A 23,809-nucleotide genomic window follows, 5' to 3' on the forward strand; every position below is an offset into this window, starting at 1 on the left:
TTTATCTATTTTAATCTTGATGTCTGGTGTCATTAAATAATTGTCTGACTGTGAAAATTTAAATTGATTTAAAAAATAAACATTATCAGTCAAAATTATAAAAAAAAAAAAATCTGCCAAGCCTAGGTGTAAGCTAAAGTAAAATTTGGCCCCAAGGTTTGTTCAAAGATATTTACAGGTTTGTATAGTTTATATCCACACTAGTAGGCTGGGATGTGAGGTGTCAGACACTGAAGGGTTTCCATGCTTTCTGATTTGAAGTAATTCATTTGAATCTTCACAAATTCACATATTTCTCAACAGCACTTGGCATGTTTTTGTAATTAGGCATATTTAGCTGTGCCTTGTTTTACTGCTCCAGGAAGAATCTCATTTGTCAGCAGTTTTAAGCTTTGCCAAATAAAGGCTTATTGGCAAACTGCATTGAACACTCTGATAATGACCCAACTTTAGAAAACAAACACCCTGCTGTGCTGTATTCAAGCCACAGTTCTTTTGAAATAAAAAGGGGAGACAATGCCTGCTTTCAAAAACTAGAGGTTCTTTGTATTCTTATACAAGCCTAAATTAATGTTTTAAAAGGTTATTGCTATTTTTTCCCAGTTAGCTGGCACTGTTTGTAAATTTTATTTAGGCAAGTTCCTATGTCGTTTCAGTATTTTTTTAACACATCTGCCTTAGATGATATTTCTGAAATTCATTAGTCCAGCCTGATCACTCTTCTTTGAAATTTGATTAGAAGGCTGTTTCTAGGCATTGAGGAATCTATTCTGTGATGTGCATTGTGACGACACAAACAGGGACCGCCAATATTTCTTACCTAGCCTAAAGGACATACAGCAAAAATAACCTCATTGTTCCCGCATTTCAGGTTGAGGCATCCATGTGAAGTCCTTTTTTTAATTTTTTATTAAAGCAAAGTAGTAGGAACTATGTATAGTTTAATCACTTTGGCTTTTGATAAGTTTCCTTCAGCTTTTAAACAGTGCTTTAGGACAGTAGTTCTCAGCCAGGGGTCTGGGGCCCCCTGGAGGGGGCCGCAAGTAGTTTTCAGGGGGTCCGCCAAGCATGGCTGGCATTAGATTCACTAGGGCCCAGGGCAGAAAGCCAAAGTCCCGCCTTGCGGGACTGCAGCCCATGTCCCCAAGCCCCACCACCCGCGGCTGAAGCCAAAGCCTGAGCAACTTAGCTTCGCAGTGCCCCCTAAGGTGTGGGGCCCCAGGCAATTGCTCTCCTTGCTACCTCCCTAACACTGGCCCTGGCTTTGATATGCAGAAAAACAGCTGTGGCCACAGCTGGGCTGTGGAGTTTTTCTATCATGTTGTGGGAGCCTCAGAAAGAAAAAGGTTGAGAACCCCTCATCTAGGCAATGGGAAAGTATAGTCTCTGCTTATGAAATTCCACAACACTGATGCAGTAAGCCTATACAATATTTTTAAATGTAAACTGCACTTTATGTAGTATTATAACCTTATGTAATTCTTAACTCTATAAATCCTAGCTTTGAATCCCATTCTGGCAGTTCAGCAGAGCAAGCAGAGGAATGTTTCCCGCAGTTCATTGTTCAGTTAGGTTGTGTGGGCTGCCTGTGAACGTCAGGGCTGTGTAAGAAACTTAGACTGAACTTTACAAACTTGTATTCACAGACAAAAAGTCCTCCGGTCCCAATCCCTGAACCTGATCCTGAGCGATATCCTTATCTGGGTTTTCTTTTTTCAGAAGCAGTTGTGGGGAGGCACCCTTCTGAATTACACAGCCCAGGTTATGTAACATTAAGGGAGCTTTTGAGGGAAGGCAAGTTAGCACTTAGCATTACTGCTGTGGAACTCTGTCGGTGACAGACCGCAGTATGACAGAAGATGTAAAGGTAGTGCTAAGTCCAAACCAGGGCAAAGATCAAGCCAAAGTAGAAAGACTTTTCGGGCACTACCAGCCATTTGAGACACTGCCACAATCCAAAGCCACATACTGGGACTTTGTAAAGCCAGTTCGTTGCTTTGTTCTGAGATTGGCACTGCCAATGCTTTCTGGCATGGCCTGTCCTCAGATTACCCTTGTAGTAGGAAGACAGCCTGAGACATAAGCCCTTGTATCAAAGGCCTGGGCTAACGTAGTAGTCAAAGCTCTATTAATATAAAGCAAAGACAAGCTGTGAGCAAGAGGCAGGACCTGCTCACAGAGTCTGGTAAGAACAGGGCTGATATTGCAGAAATACACATTCCTAAGAAGTGCTAGGCACAGAGAACTCACACAAACACATCCCGATATCAAGTGGTACCAGAACATCCCGATATTAAGGATGGTACAAAAACATTCCTCACGGATAACAGGGACACACTGTCCCCTCCTAAAAGATAAGGTCAGGATGAGTGTATGTAATAGAGATGTTTTGATCAAACCAACATGTACAAGGGATGGGTGATAACTAGCCGTGTCAGGGGGCAGTAGCTAACTATGTCAGAGGGGCAATATATAACTTGTTTGTATCAGGGTATAAAGAGGTATCTCAGAGCGAGTGTCTTTGTCTGGCCTAGGAAGGAACGGAAAGTCCCGCCGTTCACTGAGCTGGTCTGTTGTTACAGGCATTCATGTACTAGTGGTGTGGTAGAGTCTGCGGGATACTAGTACTGTGCTTCGTCAACAATAAACCTGGCCGGGTGCCTCCATACCTTAACGGATCTTGTGGTCCTTGGGCGGTTTGCTCGAGGTCTGCCGTGCCAGCTGTCTGCACAGAGCTGGGGCGGCACACAGAGGGAACACACACGCAGCCAAACACCTAACCACAACCCTCATTCAGCAAGACAGGCTGTTCAGTGGCAACTGCAGGACTGTGACAGTCCCACTCTTAGCCTAGCTTTTACCTGCCATTAATTGGAGGCTGCATGCAAAGAAAGGAGACTGTGGTTTATAAGTGGGAAAACAGAGCGAGGATTGTCAAACTATGTACACTATGTGTGTGCCTCCAAGGCACAGCCCTACATTAGGGAAGGTTGGGTTGCACCACTCCAGTGCCTCGGAGGATTTTGCTCTCTGGTGTTTAGGGGAACACCAAAACGGTGTTCTCTACAGGCACCACCCGTTACCAGGTGCTGTGTCCACTCCCCACTGCAGCAAACCAGTGATGTGGAGAGAGGGCAGTGCCACTGACTCTGCACTCCCTTGTGGACATGGGTAACAAGTTAGTCCCACAAAGTCTTGAGTACAAGGACTGGGTCTCTGTCCTGTCCCTGCTCAGGTACGCAAAGGGGGCTCCTTGAACACTCTCCTTTAATGCAACAAACCAAGCCCAATCTACTGTGAAGGAAGGACTTTGCCATTCTTTGTGTATTGAATAGCACCAAGCATGCTGATGGTATTCAACAAAGAATGCTAGTTATAACAGTAATTCTGATACTAATTATATCTCAAGGATCTTAAAGGACTTTACCAAGACTGATTTAGCCTCACAAACCCATGCAGTAGGAGGTAGCATTATGATCTCCATTTTGAAGATGGAGAAAGTGAGGGACAGAGAAACTGAGGCCATGTCTATATGTACAGCACTGCAGCAGCGCAGCTGTACCGATAGAGCAACGCTGCTGCAGCGTGTCTGGCGCCGATGCTCTATGCCAACAGGAGAGCCCTCGCCTGTTGGCATAAAAAAACCACCTCCGTGAGTGGCATAAATGATGTTGGCAAAAGAAGCTCTCCTGCAAATGTAGCGCTGTGCATATGAGCACGGATGTCAGTGTAACTTATGTTGCTCGGGGGGTAGTTTATTTACACCCCTGAGCGGCATAGGTTATGCCGGCATAGGCTGTAGTGTAGACAGAGCCTACGTGACTTGCCCACATAGACAGTCAATATTGGAGCTGGGAATGTACCCCAGGAGTCCTGCCTCCCAATACTGTGTGCTCCAAGTCACATAAATCATTGCCTCAGAGCCCACTTTATTTCAGTATGGATGCAATCAAGATGACCATATTACAGAATTGTAATCTAATGGCATTAATGACCTGGAAAGACTGTTTATGTTGGGGATGATCCATTCGTCTGATCTGTTTTTATTGATGCAAAGAGCACAAACATTGGGCCAAAACTAACCAGAAATCACCAAGTGGTCACAGTCATTCATCCCTTCCCCTCCCCATTCGGGCTGAATCAATATGAACAGCCTTCTGATTTAATTTTCATATGTCTAGTACTAAATATCTACACTCCACCCATAAAGGTTATGAGTGGCACAAAGCAAGAAAATGAAAAGTTAAAAGTTTATTCCCTTCTTATCTTTGTTCCCACCCTGTCCTCAGTTCACCTTGTTATACATGGAGCTGGGATGCCACGATAAATCTGTTACAGCTACACATGATCTGTGCAGCAGTAACTAGAGGCAAAAGGGTTTATTGAGGAGACCTAAATCATCTACCGAGGCAGCAGGCAATTAGCCTATAGACAGCCAAACCGCCTCAGTGATGAGCAAGAGCAGTTTAGCTGTATTCTGTACTGTAGGTTTTCAATAAACTTCCCTTATTTATGGCAGCTTCCTTAATTCAATAGATTTTACAAGGGCTGAATTATGCCTGACTACTCCAATAAAAGCCACATATGTGGGTGGGAATTAACTTTAAAAGAAAAGTACCATGGAGAATTCAAAGATTCCTAATCTTTAATCTGCACCTTTCCCCCCTTTAACCTTGTATCTCCTTTTTGTTGTTTATCATCTGGTAATTCCCTGACCGCTCATCAGGAGCCATTACATGACAACAGCTGACACGAATGGACTTTGTCCACCATTAATCAAATAAAAACGTAAGAAGATCTTATTTGAATAAGATTAATGTGTTTGGGCTAAATTCTGCTCCTCTTCACTTCAGCTGTCTAATGAGTCCTCTAGAACTTAACTAGTAGTGTTCTTTTGACATTTAGGACCAAAATGCGATGAGGCCACAGTGGTAAGCACTCAGTGGCACTACTTCTGTGAGTAACTACTCAACTGTGCGAGTAGGATCTATGCAGTCTGCTCCATATTCATAGGCTTTTAAGGCCAGAAAGGACCTTTATGATCATCTGGCCTAACATTCTGCATAGCGTAGGCTGTAGAATTTCACCCATCATAGGCTCCAAGTCAGAAGGCACCCTGTGGCCATCTAGTCTGACCTCTTGCATGACACAGGTCATACAACTTCCCTGAAATAATTCCTGTTTGAACCCAAACCTGCCATCCAATCTTGATTTAAAGACTTCCGATACTGGAGAATCCATCACATCCCTTAGCAAGATGCTCCAATGGTTAACTACCCTAATTATTTTTTTAAAATGAGTTATTTCCAATCTGCATTTATCTGGCTTCAGCTTCCTGCCACTGGATCCTGGTATGCCTTAGTTTATTACGGCTGGTCTACCCTGAAAACTTACATCATCATAGCTATGTCTCAGCTATGTGTAAAAAATCCCCCCCCCCAAAGAGACGTAGCTCTGACGCCCTAACCTCAGTGTAGACAGGGCTAGGTAGATGGAAGAACTCTTCCACCAACATAGCTACTGCCTCTTGGGGAGGTGGATTAACTATAGTGATGGGAGAAGCTGCCTCCCTCCCCCGGCCCTCACTGTAGGAAGTATTGAGACAGAAGCACTACAGAGCTGCAGCTGCAGCATTTCAAGTGTAGACATAGCCTCTGATTAGAGAGTCCTCTATTATCAGAAATCACCTAGAGAGTTGAATAGAGATAAGATCCTTTCGACAGGTTTATTAAAGGCAAGACATAGAATTCTCTAGTCGCGATGTCACTTTCTAATAATTCTGTAGGATGTTTCTGTAAGAGTTTCCGGTGAGTTGCTGAACATCCTCAGTTGCTCGGCCCTCAAAGAGGATCTGAGCACCTTGCAGGACCAGGGCCTTATTTGGTACCTGTATTCTGAATAGCCTGTCCAACCCTACAGACCCTTCCTCCACCCATGCAGATTATATGGGAGGATACAAGTAATCCCGGTGGGGAAGAGTGCACAGGGGATCAGTGATGATCCATGTTGAAATGCACATTCAGCACCCCCTGCACTGTTCTGTTGCCCGAGCACCTGCACAAATACGAACTTCGCAAATTTGTTTTTGGGAGAAGGAGATGAAAGATTAGAAATTTTGTCACACTTAGACTCATCTGTCAGCACCAAGAGCAAACACAACAAAAAATCTAGCTCATCAAGCAACTGTATTGGTGCAGAAGAGGCCGATGGGGTTGAGAATGAACGGATTGCTCTAACTCAGCGGTTCTCAAACTAGGGGCCGGGGCCTCAGAGGGGGTCACGACCCCATTTTAAAGGGGTCGGCAAGGCTGGCATAGACTTGCTGAAGTCTGAGCCCCACCGCCCGGGGCTGAAGCTGAAGCTCAAGGGTGGCAGGACTCGGGTTACAGGCCTCCTGCCTGGGGCTGAAGCCCTTGAGCTTCAGCTTTGCACCCCCCCCCCACCTGGAGCGATTGGGCTTGGGCTTTGGCCCCCCGCCTGGGGCAGTTGGGCTTCAGTGGGCTCAGGCTTCAGTCCCTCTCCTCTCCTACCCCTCCAGGGTCATATAGTAATTTTTTGTTGTCAGAAGGGGGTCACGGTACAATGAAGTTTGAGAACCCCTGCCTAACTTTAAGGGATAACAATACTAAACATTAAAGGGTCCCAAGTATGGCATCCAACTCTCACTGACTTTCAAATAGGAGCTGAGTGCCTAGCTCCTTTGCAAATCCCATCCTAGAGGATTAGATGGCATGCATGCACATCGGAGTGAGGGTTGGTTCTTCCCCTTTGACAGCTGTGAATCTGCTGCACAACAGAAAAACTGACTCTCTAAAAGAACCCTCGACTAGGGCTGTGTTCTTGGTGTGCCTGTTTATAAAGTGTTGATCTTTCTGTAGTCAGACTAGCTGTGGAGCTAAATGTTGCAAAAATGCATGTTGCTTTTTGCAGTGAAGACTGTAATTCATTAAAAAAAAAGACTCCAAACCCACCCAACTCAGTTTGTTAGGAATGCTTGAAACGTTCAGGTATCTAAAAGGGTGTCATAAGGAGGAGGGAGAAAACTTGTTCACCTTAGCCTCTAAGGATAGAACAAGAAGCAATGGGCTTAAACTGCAGCAAGGGAGGTTTAGGTTGGACATTAGGAAAAAGTTCATAACTGTCAGGGTGGTTAAACACTGGAATAAACTGCCTAGGGAGGTTGTAGAATCTCCATCTCTGGAGATATTTAAGAGTAGGTTAGATAAATGTCTATCCGGGATGGTCTAGACGGTATTTGGTCCTGCCTTGAGGGCAGGGGACTGGATTCAATGACCTCTCGAGGTCCCTTCCAGTCCTAGAATCTATGAATATATGAACCTGATCAGAATGATTTTGCCTGTCTGTGAATAGGTTTAAACCAAGTGCTTTAAGGTTGCAGAGTGTCAAAGTACTGTGCATCACCATTGAAAAAAGAATGAAACATCAACGTCTGTTAAGAACAGACAGGAAACTCTGAGCTGCATCAACCAACAGCTCTGCCACAACACACCAGCAAACGCACATGTTCTGTACGACAGAAGAACCTGAAGGCTCATTATGGGTTTAACAAAGTCTAAGAAATTGTCCCACTTGGAGGTGAATTTTGGTAAAGTGTATCGACATGGAGAGCAAGATCCTCAGCTGCTGTAAATCAGTATAGCTCCATTGGTTTTTTGGCTTCTATTTCTGGCATGTCAGCGTAAAAGACACCCAGGCTTGGCAATGGTTTTGGTTCAAATTTTTCTGTGCTGCTTCTTTTTTTTAATTATTTCAATTGTCATCCTTGATATTGTGGATACTTCATGTAGAATGAGGAATTGACATTTGCAGAGTAACATACTATCTGTTCTCATAAATATATGTAGCTGGTAGCAAAGTATTCTAAGTGGAAGGTCTATATCAGTGGCAGTTCCTCCTTCCAATATTCTACCAGAGCCTGATGTTCGACATCAAATGGTCAACATTTAACTCATTCCAAGGCCTTTGTGTTGAGTGGGGGTATATCTTGTGACCACTAGGCCTTGAATGATACCATAAATAATTGTTACACAGAACACAAGAGAGACCAATATATGAAGTCAGAATTCCATTATCTAAAGATCATCCCAGTTTATTCCTATTCCTGTAACACCGAAAAAAAGTCTCTACAGTGGTTTGGTTAAGGTGTGGGAATACACCCTTGTCCTCTGAAAAGCCCATCCTCAGCCTGAAATGCCAGCCAACAGTTCTCTCTAACTGACTAGGAGATTTTGACAGCTAAGGGGAACTGCAAGCACCCCTGTAAGGTACAGGCTTTTCCAGGGACCGCTCACCGGATTCTGATATCATTTATGGTGGTTTTATGCCACTGACAGTATTAGTAAAATCAGAATCTTGCCTACCATGTGGCTTTGAGGACAGAACTGAGCCTTTTAACTCAACAGTATGTAAACTTTGTGATACCAAGATTATCACTGATAGCTTGACACTGGGCACTGATGGTTGTGCCTAACTTGCATATGAAACTACATCTCTAAAAATGATAACTGCACACAACCATTCTGTTTTCCTCTATTTCTGTCTTCAATGACAGATGCAGTATTGCCAGCCCAAGCGTTCATAAATCATGAATTTGGCTTAAAAATCAAATTTGGCTTCTTTTTGCCTTCTAGTTTTTGAGACTTTAAGGTGCACTTGCTTCACATTTACCAGTTTGCCCTGCAACCATGAGGGCTGGAAACATTTTAAAAAAAACACCTGAAATTCTTAACTCCACCTGACTCCAGCAGGTAGGGCACCAAATTTTGTGCAACTCATGATAAAATCGCGAGAGTTGGCAACACAACCTGGCAGTTTCTAGTCATGTTGGCTGAGAACTCAAGCACAGAAAAACAAAACTGTTAGAGGAATCTGACTTGGTCTCATTCCCATTAGAATGATCATTCTCCATGGACTGTATCTCCAAATCTAAGAGAGCAAACTGGAGGGGAGCCATAAACTGCATTTGATCTTTTGTCTACTTCTTGGTCCCTGTGTTTTCATAGATATGGTTTATAAAATGTACAATCCACCCCTGGGGAAGAATGAATATTTAAGTACAAATCTCAAAGAGAAATACTTTGCGACATTGATATGTTTTGCTATAAATCACAATTACTTAGAAATTCAAATGTAGTACAAATGGCCAGTGCAGTCATAATTAGCACTAAAAGTACTTCTGGTTCAGCCTCCTTTCAGTGTACAGATGTTCCCTATAAAATATCTACTAGTGCATTGTCTTGTGAGAAATATTCTAAGTGGTGAAGTTTCCACTGCTTCCCTTGGAAGATTGTGGAAACTCAGGGATACAAGGTAAACTCAGATCACATCAAATATGTAGTTTCAGGCTGTAAACAAATAATAAAGCTAATCGTTAATTCACAAAGCTTGTACAGTGGAAAACTTCCATTTAATACAAACAGCAAACCCATTTTTTAAGGAAGACTTTGATTCCCATTCACTCTTGGATCTTTCTTTTGGCAAAGGTTTTTAATTCCCCTGGTATTTTAGATTAAGTATACTATAGAGTTTTCCCTTTCTGAGTAAAGAATGAATCAGTGTTATAGTTATGCTGCCCGCTTACAGATCTGTCTACTCACTTTCTTATTGGCAAATTGTTACAAACTGAATCTAATTAGATTTATCCAGCATGCAGAATTCCTCTGCTCTGATTTAATTACATTAATAGTAGAGGTTATGGGTCTGATTTTTACAATATTAGCGGGCACCCAATTGCATGCAATTCTGCACCTGATTTGCACATACAGTTATGTTAATTGCATATTTGAATTGAGTAATTACATGCACAAATGATCAGATCTGATCATTTGCATACACAATTATTTCATTTGCTCAAGCAGGCATAGTAACTGCACTCGCAAATTGGGTGTGCAGTTTTTGTCTCTAGCCATTTTAAAAACCAAGCCCAATCTGTATAAGATTCTACTGATAATTTTCTTGTTTGACAGGCCTGTTGCAAACAGTTAATAACATAGGCTTCCCTTAAAGCAATTTCCATCAGGTACTTTGCATGCATTTGATATCTGCCAGTGCTGTGCATTAGGCTGCCTGAACTCATGGAAAGTTGAGGACCTTGGTGGTGGTTGTAGTGAGCTTTTATTGAGTTCCCTGATGGCTGTATTTTAAAAGCAGTTTAAGAAAAACTAACACTGACGCCTACTTAAATATGCTTTTGGAACATGCCTTGGTTTCGAGAATGTATTCAAAGAGATTCTAGCCACATACATGTAGATGATTTGACATTCTTTTGCAGTATAGAAACATAAATAAACCTAGGGAATAGAATAATTATTCTATGTTCAAACTATTCAATAGAATTCCTCTCTTCTAAGAGGTTTTCACTAACACAGATTGCTGTCTGAGTGAAAGGTCAGCTTTCAGAATAAGTGTAAAGTTATTTACAGGAAGTGAAGCGGAAAGTGGGGTTTTCAGAGTTGTTCAAATGTCTCAGTTCTGCAGGGAGAAATAGATTGTGCTCCTTGTAGGCAGACACACAGAAGCCTGTCCTGATGTACTAATGATCAACAAATCTCTAGCCTATGAAAAATGTGTTTGATAAACACAGCCTTTTGAAATGACAAGGGTCTTATCCCCCCTTTCTGGATGTGGAAGAGAAATATAAACAACTCCTGTAGATTAAATAAGCAGTGTGCAAATTAAACATAACAAGATACAAGGATAAGAGCATTGTTCTACTGACACAGGGAGATTACTGTATTAAAAAGGAGCAACTACAGAAACGAGCCCAATTCAGAGAGGTGCTAAATACTATCAACTTGCACTGAAGACAGTGGGAGGCAGCATCTGGTGTGAATTGTCATAGTGCCATTAAGTGGAGTTATGAGGATTTTCACCAGCCAAACATCTACGCTGGAGAGTTCAGGTTACTCAGTATCTCACAGTAGGTGCACAGGTCCTGGAAGGGGACTATAAATAAATAATACCCCCATATCGGAGTTCCATTAGAAAATCCTAGGGTTAGATCAAACTATAATTAAATAATAGAAATAATTGACAAGGTCCACCCTTATCACAACAAGTAGTCCCAATGATTTCAGTGGGATTATTTGCAAAATAAATTATTACTCAGCCTGAGTAAGGGATGCCAGAATCTGGTCCTAAGGAATCAGAAAGAAAGGGGATTTTGTTAATTTTGTGGAGATACATTTTTTACATCCTAGAGGCAAGTAGAAGAGCTATGGAAAGGTCAGATAAGGAGGATGTTTTATATGGAAGTGATTATTAAATAGGGTGACCAAATGTCCCGTTTTTAAAGGGACAGTCACGTTTTTCTGGGACTTTTTCTTATATAGGTGCCTATTACCCCCCACCCCCGTCCCGTTTTTTCACAGTTGCTCTCTGGTCACCCTACTATTAAAGATAGTTTGGGAAATGGTGATATCCCTCTTCTCTCTCATCTGTTTATATAGTTCCAATCACCATAACTTCTAGGAACTAATAAGGTTCCAAATGCCAAGCACTGAAGGGAGCTGGGATACAAAAACAGGTACATTAAATATGTAAACGGTTCGGTTTGCTCAAATGAAGACTATATTAAGCAAAAACAGAATGACTGTTTTTATTGGCAAGAGATGCTGCAGATGAAAGTTTGCTAAGTTTAAAGAGGTGGAGTTGGCGCAGGAGAAGTGTACACCACTACGTCAGACTAAACACTAACTTTACAAACAATGTGGGTGAGTGATAAATTGGTTTCCCACCCATCCCCACTGCCCCAAGTTAATTGCCATTAAAAAACAGAGCTTTAAACAGCTACAGGGAGCAAAACAACTGCAGCATTGTTAGCTTTATCAAGAGAAACACAGAGAATGTAGAGGGTGAAAAAATAAGACAACCAAGAGACCATTAATAAGAAAACAAAGACTTAGGATTTGATCCTACAAACCCACCCTTACTCAAGTGGCTGTTACTCACATGAGTAGTCACACTGGACTTGTTTCTCCTTTCATTAATAAGGAAGGGCTCCATTTAAACCAGTGGGCCAAATCCAGAGGTGAAAATCAGTATGATTTACACCTTCTTCTAAGTGTGTAAATTCAACTAACTAAGGCCTCGATCCTTCAGTTAACTTCAGAGGGGTTCCACACAGGCCCAGAGTCTGCTTGCAGAATGGGAGATCTAGGGACAATTCTGGCTGTTGTTTTGGTGTAAATTTGGAGTTACTCTGCTGAAGTCAATGGATAGAAGGCCTGAGCCAGAGCTCACTGAAATCAGTGGAAAGATTCCCATTGACTTCAATCAGGTTTGGCCCAAGCCTTTACTCCAATTTGGCCCTTAGATTCCCATCCACTTACTGACCTGTAACTTATGTCCCCAGCACACTGCCTCTTAGTCTAAGGAAGTCTACCCTGGTGTATGTCAGATGCTGAAGGGACGGAAGAGTGGGTTGTATCAGGAAAATAAATTAATAAGTAGAGGTGCATGTGTGTGCACATGGGAGAGTGGTTTTGCTCCCCTCTGGCACAAAACAACAGTGGAGAGTTTTTTTTAACAAAAATTAACAGTTTAAATTTGACTAGAAGTGACAGAGCTGTCCTTAGACTCTCCATTGCCTGCTTCTAGTCTCGTCTTAATTGGTTTAGTTGCGCTCAAAAATTATATATTTGGGGTGAAATCCTGGCTTCATTGAAGTCAATGACAAAACATGCACTGACTGCAGTGGAGCTGGGATTTCACCACTGGAAAATACTATGCCAGCCTGTTTCATAATACAAATATGTATAAGTTGATCTCTCAGATATGTAGATAGCGGTGTGAGGAACTGGATGTCTGATCCTTGTGGAGATGCTACTGAAAGGATTATGCTTATCATTTTTCTGTGGCTTGTTTCACATTGCAGCGGGTTAGTTTGGACTTAGTCCTCTGAGAGAAGTTTAGAAGGTTATTTAAAATAAAAAGGCACTGTGGAACACTATGTACTAGATTGGGGGTGGGCAAACTTTTTGGCCCGAGGGCCACATCAGGGTTGTGAAACGATATGGAGGGCCGGGTAGGGAAGGCTGTGCCTCCCCAAACAGCCTGCCCTCCACCCCCATCCTTCCCCTCCCACTTCCTGCCGCCTGACTGCCCCCCCTCAAAATCCCCAATCCATCCAATCCCCCCTGCTCCCTGTCCCCTGACTTCCCCCTCCTGGGACCCCCTGCCCCTAACCGCCCCCCAGGACCCACCCCTAACCCCCTCTCCCTGTCCCCTGACCGCCCCCTCCCAGGACCCCCTGCCCCCTGGACCTCCCCCCCCCCCAAGTAGGGTGACCAGATGTCCTGATTTTATAGGGACAGCCCCGATTTTTGGGTCTTTTTCTTATATAGGCTCCTAATACCCCCCACCCCCGTTCTGATTTTTCACACTGGCTGTCTGGTCACCCTACCCCCAAGTCCCTTTTGGAATGTGGCCCTGCGAACACAGGCGGAGGACTCAGCAGGAGCAGGGGCAGCTGCGCAGCTGGAGAGAAGCGGCTGTTTCCCCTTCAAAGCGCCGCTTCTCTCCAGCCGGGTGCGCGGCCGCCTGGTGCTTCTCCTGAGTCCTCTAGCCACGTTCCCCACGCTCCTGCCTATCTGCTCCTCTGCCCCCGCAGTGCAGCCCCTCCCACCCTGTGGGGGGTGTGCCGGTGCTGAGCTGCCCGAGTGCCTGGCCCTGGGGACCCCTGTTCTTGGGGGGCCCCGTGCCAGGGCACCCTGTGTTCAATGGTAAATCTGCCCCAAGACGCGGTGCCCGGCCAGAGGCAGCCACGCTGCCGGCACGGCAAGCTGAGGCTGCAGGAGACGGGGGACAGCAGGAGAGGGGCCGGGCAGGCCGTAGTTTGCCCACCTCCGTACTAGAGTCAATGCATTCCTTGGGCAAATAGTTACACCAAAAATTTCAAACATGGGTGCCCCAAGTTAGGACACTAAAGCTGCATTTCGGCAATAGATTTATGTGCATTTCAAAGATGCTGTCAGGAGTGGCCCTAGGCATTTTTCCAGCCAGAGAATCAGCAAAACAAACAACATCCATGTGGCACAGCAGTACAGCATCCCTTGGCAGTTTGCACCCAAGGTGACCACTCTGTTTGCCTTCCCCTAGAACTGACACTGGGTATATTGGACAGCTACAGTTCCTTTTGTCTTCAGTGGGAGTCATGAATAATCAGATGTTAGTGAAATGAAGATCTGTTTCTGATCCAGTGAAATGGTTTTAAATGAACCAAAACAAATTTTTGCAGAAATTAACACTGGGTAATCCCCACAGCAGTGGCTACTATTGTTTTGGAGCAGGTTCACCAATGTCAGCATCTTGGAAACAGGAAAGATCCCTTGAAAGTTGTTTAAGATTATATTGCATTAGCAGTCAAGTGAGCACCCCATTATGCTAGCTGCTATATAAATATATTGTAAATGAAGGTGCCTGCACCGAAGACTTTACAGCCGACAAGATTCTCCAAGTCTTTTCTGTGGATTATATTGTCTGCATGGTGGGTTTGAGGTTGGGAGTGTTCTGCGGCTCAAGAAAGACTTTGAACTCAGTTTTCAATAAATCAGGTTGTTCAGCAGTATCTATTACTCAGCTTGGATGTCATATATTTAAATTGGTCTGGGACCATGCTGCAGAGGCTGGAAACATTAAATAATGTAATATGCAGGTTTGTACTTCCTTGTGAACATCATTGCATGACATCTACAATAGACTGGGTTTGCCAAGACTTTCTGAACAAAGGCAGTGGCTTTAGTTTACTATGTTGTATAAATGGATTCACAGTTTGGTTCCAGCATATTTTATGTTCCCTCTTTTTCCAGCACAGCTATGCCCTTTGCTTAAATTACCCTATTTAGAGCTGGAACTGATCCTGGAAGGCAAGCTTTTTTGGGTTTCAACCCACAAGAAGAATAACCAACTACCTGTGCCACTGGAACAGCTAGTCTTATTGATTAGTTTAATAAATAACCATAATCCCTTATTTTAAGAAATCTTGTCAGATGTAAAACAAACCAAGAATGTGACTTGTTGGCTGCTCTTGTAGATTGAGAGTTTGTCCTGCATTCTGTTGTTTATTGTGGGCCGAAACAGGCTGCAGTAAGATTATATGTCTGTTAATCTCTTGGGACTGATAATTGCATTGAAGACCATATGTGGTTAATTATTTAACTTTGTCTTTAGGTGAGTGATTCGAGCTAAATGAGTTCCTCATACACAGTTAAATAGTGAAGATGAATCAAATGCTTTCTTAGGAACGGGTAATTAGAAAATCTTCCAATGCAGGTCACCTCTGAAAAGTGAGCATGTCAAAATAGCATTGAGGAGTTCCATGTGTATTGTCTCAGGGGGTGAAATATGCTCTTATTTCTAGCTCTAATATGTTTATTTTACAAGTAGAAGCCTGTTGTGGTGGTCTTTTGACTGCCAGTCCTGCAAACTCAGCTGAGGCTCTGAGTCAAACTAAGGGCTGTTTTTATTCTTGCGCATCAAACCCGGCGATAAAAATTCTGCAGGTAAAATTAGCCTCCAAGCCACACATCTGCAAGCCTACCATCTTCAGATTATGCTCTCAGTAACAGTGCTGCAGCCCCACTGGCTTTGAGCAGCTGGAGTTGGTGAGAACTTACTAAAGGATTTTTTGAGATTCATAAAATGGAATAAAATGCATTTCCCTCTCTCTTAGCGGTGCTGGCTTGTGCAGTGCTAAGAAGAAAGGAGAAAGAGGTAGGGGAAAAAAGCAAGTGAAAGCTTTCCTCCCCCACCCGATTCCCAGAAGATAGGATTCCGAACACACAAAGGAAACAGATTGTCTCAGTAAGAAGATGCCAGTTTAACATAGTCACCAAACTCTAGGCCAGATCACAAGCTAGTGTAAATCTGCAAAGCATCACTGAAGACAGCTAAGCTAATTCACGCCACTGGGGATCTGGCCCAGAATGCAAGGCCATATAATCCCCTCTGATTCCCTTCAATTGTGACAAATCTGGGTGTATGGAGAAGAGATGGGTTTAAGTATGAGGGCCCATTGGGAAGTGAAATGGAGGACCAAAGGGTGGGACCCAGCTTGGAAGATAGGGAGGCTGTTTGTGGTGGAGGAGTGAGTGGCAGGAGATGGAAAACAGGAGCAGTGGGTGGAAAGCTAAAGGGGGAGTTCAGAGTAGGATTTAGGGGGTTGAGGATGGGGGAGCAGTTCAGTGTATTCATGTTGCTGATGGGTTTGTGGCATCAGAGTGCCTCCACCATAAATGAATAATTAACTCCTTGTGCCTGCCTTGCTCTGAGTCTTTCCCTTCACTTACCTTTTCCTTTCTTCTTTACCTCTCCTGATATCTCAGCTCACTTCGTCCTCCATTGTTTTCAGAGTTCTTTTCTTCAGGCTAAAGCTCCCATAGACCTAAGGTGTTTAGTCTCTTTCCTTGTCCCCTGAGCAAAAGAAGAAAAGCCCCATATCCAAATGACATGGCACAGAGGAGCTATCCTTGTCCTCAGCGGTCCTGTTTGCTTTGATGCAAAACTGGTGCATGTGTAACCTGCACACCTGCTGGGTGTGGTGTTCTAGCTCATCTAGTGGCACAGAGACCACTTATAGAGCGAGATTAATGAGTCTGCTCTACAGCCTTAGCTAACAGGCAGTTGGCTTTTAGCTCATACGGTAGAGGCTCATGTACTAGGTCCCAGGTTCAGTCCTGCCCGCTGACGACCAGGGTCTGTCGGCATTACACATGCAAAAGTAGCTACCAGTCCAAATACATATCTAGGTCCTGAAAAAGGCCATTTCAGAGAAGCTGTAGTTAGCCCAAGCAAATTTCAAGTAAATTAATTGTGGAACAACATGGTGTATGTTTTTGGCCTCCTAAAATGGAACATACTCCTTATAAAATAGGCATGCTGGGCAGCTCTGACATTTCCAAGTGAAACAATAGAGCCACTAGAATGGAAAGTCTGCAGGAACAGCAGAGGAGGAAAGAAGTTTAGGTTGAACAAAGGTTTTTTTCATTTTTACAGCCCCTAGAGGCAGAACAATACTGTACAGAAGCTGCTAATGGAGCTGGATTGGAAGGCAGAAATCTGTGCCAAGATCTAAATGTGTTTTTACTCTGAACTCTCCAGCTGTCCAGTTACACTACAGAATTTCCAGCTGGTGTGAACCCTACAGAATTGTTGGACCAAAAAAATAAAACAAACCAAGAGCAAAAAAATATATATCCACTATGCACTTTCTTCCTTCATTTGCACTACTTTTCTCCTCCTTGATAACTCCAGTTAACTTCCATTAAGAAGCAAATTATTTTGTTGACTGAAAAAATATTTAGTTGACCTTAACTCATAGGTTCTAGTAAGGAACTGTGTTGTGCTGAGTAGCTTGCATAGGTAACTATGGTAACTCGTCTTGGTTAGCATTTGTATGAACTGTTCATAAGTGAAAACAGCTTCAACCTACTGTTGCTGTTTAATAAATAGTCCTCCAGTAGAGGAGAATTCAGACTTGGGGAAATCATACTCTTTTAAACTAGGTACTATTAATAATTGGAAAATGAGGCAGTGAAATTCTGCACAAGGCAGTTTTGCAATGTTTCCATTACATGATTTGTTCCTGCAGGATATTAACAAATCACACACATATATCCCCACAAGTCTTCACAAATGTGAAGAACACATAGAGGAACTCTTCAGGTCACTGCTGGTTTCCGAGCAGGTAGGTAGAAAAACTAGGGCTTAGATCCTGTGGCTAGTAATCCTTCAGCCACACTGTCAAACTGATCTAATTATTTGAGGTCTATATGACAAAATTAGAAATTTCCTTCTACTAAGTGGTCCCAATAAGATTAATGGAACTTCTCACATGCTTGACATTAGGCAAGTGTTTGAGAACCTTGCTAAATCAGGGCCTCGGTTACTCTTGCGTAACTCCATTGAAGTCCATCTGGTTGACCGAATCGGATCAGATTTTGGCCTGCTGTTACAACTGGTTACATTTTGTTTGAATTTTTGACATTTTCGCAGAACACGTTTTGCTTTTTTCAAGCTGGCTGTGGTGAAATGTGTTTGGAAATTTGAAACTGTGATGAATTCTCATGGAAAATTTTCAAAAGAAATGTTCACCAAATGTTTTCCAACCAGCTCTGCGTACAGCAAATCTGGCCAGGTCATCCTCTATATGATAAAATCTGGAGGAAAAGCGGGGGGTTACACAATTTTCCCCTCACAGAGCACTTCCAGAACATTCCTAAGAGTGGCCAAACTTTCTTCACTGCTTCTGTGCCACCATGGGATTTGGCATCCACAAATCTTCTGAGACATTCTTTAGGCCACAGCCATATTTACAGTGTCTCCCCACAAAAGCTAGGGCTGGCCATCCCATGCCACACTGCATCTCCATGGAAGCACTCTCTAGTGGAGCCCTGTTGCCAAGACCTTCCCTAGTGGCTGCTCCAGGGAAGCCCACACTGCACAGAGTAGAATGTCCACTTTAATATTTGTTCCATCAATATGAGTTTACCTGGGGAATCCCTGTACCATTGAGGGATGATAATGCAGAAAGCACCCATTCTATAGTGCCTTACTAGCCCAAACCCCAGGAGCAGATTGCAGCATTATTCCTTCCGGAACTCTCTCCTCTGAATATATTCATTTGACTACACCTCTATCCCGATATAACGCGGTCGTGGGGAGGCAAAAGTCTCTACCGCGTTATAGGTGAAACGCCATTATATCGGGGTAGTGGTGGCAGGGCTGCAGCGGTGATTTAAAGAGCCTGGGCGCCCCGCAGCGGCCGGAGCCCAGAGCTCTTTAAATCACCGCCGGAGCTCCGCTGCCATAGCCCCGGGCCCTTTAAAGCGCAGCAGGACTCCAGCGGTGATTTAAAGGGGCTGGGGCTCCCCGCAGCAGCCAGAGCCCTGGACCCTTTAAAGCGCTGCCGGAGCCCCGCTTCTACCACACTGTATGCGAACCTGTGTTATATTGGGTCGCAAGGTATTTATTTTCCCAGCACATTATCTGTGACTTTAGCACCAAGTTTGTACGTATTAGAGATGCTCTGATTCTGGACTGGGAACCAAGGCCCTTTATGGGGCCCAGTGTTGCTCCCACTGACTTGGGATGGGAGCAGATGGGATGGGAGCAGAGTCTGGCTTTAGCGTAATACCCCAACACTTGAAAACTTGGCTTAGGTAACACCTGAAATGAAATCCAGTACTCAGGTATTTCCTGTAGTAAATAGAGGGAAGTAGGAGGGATAGTTGAACTACTAATGTAGTTTAGTCCCTGTTTAACTAAGTTCAATTGGGTACATTTGAAGGGCAACCACTGTCATTATGAGCATATAAAACATGTGCGCCACACTCTGCACTGGCTATTTGTCCCTTCCAAATGCAATTCACGGGGCAGGTTATGATCCTGACTGCCTCTTTCCCTATCGTACTGCCTCGCCTCAGTAGTAAAGATCTGCTAGAAAGCTCCAGCTGTTAGTTTATCATGACCAATGTCAGAGCATTCTCAGTAGAGGAGCTGTGCGCAGGGTGCCTGCTCTCACTGCCACAGTCTAGAATGGCTGGTTTAAGGGCCCAAGATAGAGCTGATCCTTAGCTCTCTTAGGTACTCAGATGACCCCCATGCCTGTAGTATCTGAGCATCTCTCAATCTTTATCCTCACAGCATCCCTGTGAGGGAAGGAAGTACTACTCTCCTCACCGTACAGTTGGAGAACTGAGACACAGAGACCAAGGATCAGATTTTTAAAGGTATTTAGGCACTTACGGTGCAGATAGTGAGATTTTTCAGAAGCGCAGAGTTAGGTGTCTAGGCACTTCTGAAAATCTCACTGTGTGCCTGGCTGCATCTTTAGGTGCCTATATACCCTGTGCATAATTTGTAATGAAAGAGGTGCTAGGGCGCAAGTAATGTTTTTTTACATTCAGAACTGATGCAGCAAGCCCAGAGGTGCTGAGTCTATGAACTGCCATGCCTAGAGGTAGCCTTGGCACAAATGAAGCACAGGTACCTTTGGAAATCTGACGCAAGCTTGCTGGAGCAAGGGCCATCATTTTGTTCTGTTTGTTTGTTTGTATAGCACCTAGCACAATGGGGTCCTGGCCCATTCCTAGAGGGCTTCAGTGCTACAGCAACACAATAATTGGGGTTTGAGTGCGCAAAGTTGAGCGTGTTTGTGTCTGCAGGACTGAGCCCTTAGTTGGCTTGTATCAAAGGAGAGATTCTTTGCACAACAAAATAAAAATCTTGGCCCCAATCCTGTGAACTGAGCTTTGAGGCTGGACGGTTGTGCCTATGCAGAGCCATGCTGACTTCAGCAAGGCCCCGGCAAGGGTCCATCTATGTGGCTCAGCCTGCAGGCTGGCTCATGACAAAAAATGGTCCAGGAGCCCAAGCATTAACCCAGTCCTGGTTCAAGTTTCTGCTCTTCTATGATTTCCTGTGTGACCTTGGGAAAGTAATTCAACCTCTCTGTGCCTCAGTTCCCTGTCTGTAAATAGGGAAGTGCTAATTTCTCCATGTCATAGGGGTGTTGTGAGGATAACTACATTAGAGTGTGATGTGCTCCAGTAGTGGCACCTTATATTGGATAAGAGCTTTAGGATGATACAGATCTTATTGTTATTCAGGGAGCAAAGATCTATCCAGGATGTTCAAAATCTAAATCCAGTTCAATTTCTTGACTTCTCTGTCAACTCCTGCCCATCCTTTCTGTATAGCCAGAGCTCTTTTATACATGGGGAAACAGGGACACCAAGAGCCCAGGTTTGCCTGCCACTATCCACTGGTTGTGCTGGCACAACCAGTAACAGAGGGCCCTGGTGGCTGTAGTTTTACTTCAGGAGACAGGAACAGTGTGGTCCTGAAAGTGTGTGATGGTGGCTGAAACAAAGGTGTGACCAAGACCAATTGGGAACCCACCAGCAGAACACAGTAGCGCTCCAATGGGTTTTAAAGCAGCCTCTCTCCTCCCCAGTGGTGCAGTCCTGGTGAAGGGCAGAGGTACAACCACCACCTGGACTCCTCATGTGTGACTCATAGGAGAGCACAGTGGATTTAGTTAGAAGTCAGGTTCCCTAACCCAGCTTTGTGAATTTGACCTACTGATGTCACAGACATTGCATGTGTGTAACTGGGGGTAGAATTTCACCCCCAGCAATGATATGACTTGCTCAAGGCCACAGAGGGAGACAGTGACAGAACCAGGAAGAGAAACCAGGTGCTCCTAGTACCCAGGGCCAGGCACAGTTTGCTAGAGCACTCGGCCCCTGTATGCTGTATTTTGATCGTTAGTTACCTTTAGACTGATTATTTCAAAAGAATGATTTCCTCCACCTCATGTTTTCTTGATAGTCCTCTGACTCCGGTATGCCTTTAAAGGGAAACAGCTGTCTGCTGGCCATTCATTTCAGAATGCTTCATTTCAGAGCAAAGATACATGGGAGCCATTCCTGAGAATGCACAATAAGACGAGGTGACACAATTCTGTGTGACGGAGGCACTGTGACCTAATGGCTAGGGTCCTGCTCTGGAGTGAGGAGGTAGGGGTTTTAGTCCTGTTAGCCTGTTGGGTGACCTTCAGCAAGTCACTTCTCTCTGTGTCTCTTTCCCTGTCTGCAAAATGGGGATAAGGATGCTGCAGGACTGATAAAGCACTTTGAGTTCTGCTGATGGGAAGCACTATAGATAAGTAAGATAGTATTACAGTATTATATGTGATCTCAGCCAGGCCCAGAGTGCAGAAGCAGCATGCAGTATGACTCGTTGTGTCTTTTTTGGGGGACTCCTTCTTTACTTTGGTTCTAAAAATGATAAGGGTCATGTCTTCTGTCACAATAAAGATGTTGTTTATGTACGTGACTCTTGGTGACCCTTTCAGAGTTGGACACGCTTTCCTCCTCTCAGTGAACATTTCTCCCGTGTCCAACTTCTCAGGATAGCAGACTTGAAAAGCAATGATGCTATAGAAGAGGCTGGAGACAGCCTTGTGATGGGGACTACGAAGAGTTATCCAAAGATCCTGTTGCCCTAAGCCCACTCATATATCAGATTTATAATTCTAAGAATTAGAACTTCTCTCAGAGTAAACATCAGCTCACACTTTCCTTAAGTCAAACTTTAACTTGACTTCCAATGCAGAAATCATAGTCAGTCATCTTTGATACATCTCCTACATCTCCCTTGTCTGTAATTTTGTCCATTGTTGCCTTTGGGACATGGTGGGACATGGTCTGATCTCCTTTTTCCCTTGGCTGGTTTGACCCAGCCTTTTTTAAATTCTTTTTCCGTCTTTCATGTTTCAGTGGTAGCCGTGTTAGTCTGTATCAGCAAAAAAAAACCCAAACCAAAATAAAATAAAATAAAAAAACGAGGAGTCCCTGTGGCACCTTAGAGACTAACAAATTTATTTGGGCTAGAACCCACTTCATCAGATGTATGAAGTAAAAAATACAGGAGCAGGTATAAATACATGAAAGGATGGGAGTGCTTTACCAAGTGTTAGGTCAGTCAATCAATTAACAGCAGGATACCAAGGGAGGTAAAATAACTTTTGAAGTGGTAAGAGAGAGGCCCATTACAGACAGTTGACAAGAAGGTGTGAGTAACAGTAGGGAGAAATTAGTATTGGGTTTTGTAGTGATCCAGCCACTCCCAGTCTTTATTCAGGCCTAATCTGATGGTATCTAGTTTGCAAATTAGTTCTAGTTCTGCAGCTTCATGTTGGAATCTGGTTCTGAAGTTTTTTTGTTGAAGAATTGCCAGTTTGAGGTCTGTTAATGAGTGACCAGGGAGATTGAAGTGTTCTCCTACTGGTTTTTGAATGTTATGATTCCTGATGTCAGATTTGTGTCCATTTATTCTTTTGCGTAGAGACTGTCCTGTTTTGCCAATGTACATGGCAGAGGGGCATTGTTGGCGAATGATAGCATATATCACATTGGTAGATGTACACGTGAACAAGCCCCGGAGGGTGTGGGTCATGTGGTTAGGTCCTATGATGGTGTCCCTTGAATAAATATGTGGACAGAGTTGGCACTGGTGTTTGTAGCAGGGTTTGGTTCCTGGGTTGGTGGTTTTGTTGCGTGGTGTGTAGTTGCTGGTGAGTATTTGCTTCAGGTTGGGGATCTGTCTTGACCATTCCAACTCTTTGGTCTTGTGCTCCCTAATATGTACTCTTTAAGAGAGCTGGTCAGAAATATTTTGTTGAAAGAGTCTTCCATCAGCAAGTGCTGTTTCGATGAAACCTTAGTTTTTCACTAAATGTATCAATTTTGGTGACGTTTTATTTAAAAAATAAAGGCAAAAGTCACTTTTGAAAATGTCAGTCTTGTTCTGACACTTTTTTTGAATGTAAAGTTTTGATTTTTCATTTTGAAATGACTGTATCAAATAAAAAAAATAAAAGGAGTCAAAACATAAATGAAGTATTTTGCAGGGCCACCCAGAGGATTCAGGGGGCCTGGGGTCTTTGGCGGCGGGGGGCCCCCGCCACCGAATTGCCGCCGAAGACCCAGCACTTTGGCGGCGGGTCCTGGGGCGGAAGGACCCACCCACTGTGGGTCTTTGGGGCACTTCGGTGGCGGGTCCGGGAGCGGAAGGACCCTCCCGCCCCCGAATTGCCACCAAAGACCCAGAGCGGAAGAAGCTCCAGGGGCCCAGGGCCCGGGAGAGTTTTCCGGGGCCCCTGGAGCGAGTGAAGGACCCCATCCAGGGGCCCCGAAAAACTCTCATGGGGGCCCCTGCGAGGCCCGGGCCTGGGGCAAATTGCCCCACTTGCCCCCCCCCCCGGGTGGCCCTGGTATTTTGATTG

General features: G+C 44.1%; 1 protein-coding gene across 5 annotated transcripts in view; it reads left to right on the top strand.

The window, feature by feature from the left end:
• MAML2 (mastermind like transcriptional coactivator 2) overlaps positions 1–23,809 on the top strand; it is a 282,219-nt gene that overhangs the window by 158,507 nt on the left and 99,903 nt on the right. The gene's annotated exons all lie outside the window — the stretch shown is intronic.

Source organism: Mauremys mutica, chromosome 1, assembly GCF_020497125.1.
Source record: "Mauremys mutica isolate MM-2020 ecotype Southern chromosome 1, ASM2049712v1, whole genome shotgun sequence".
Taxonomy (NCBI): domain Eukaryota; kingdom Metazoa; phylum Chordata; order Testudines; family Geoemydidae; genus Mauremys; species Mauremys mutica.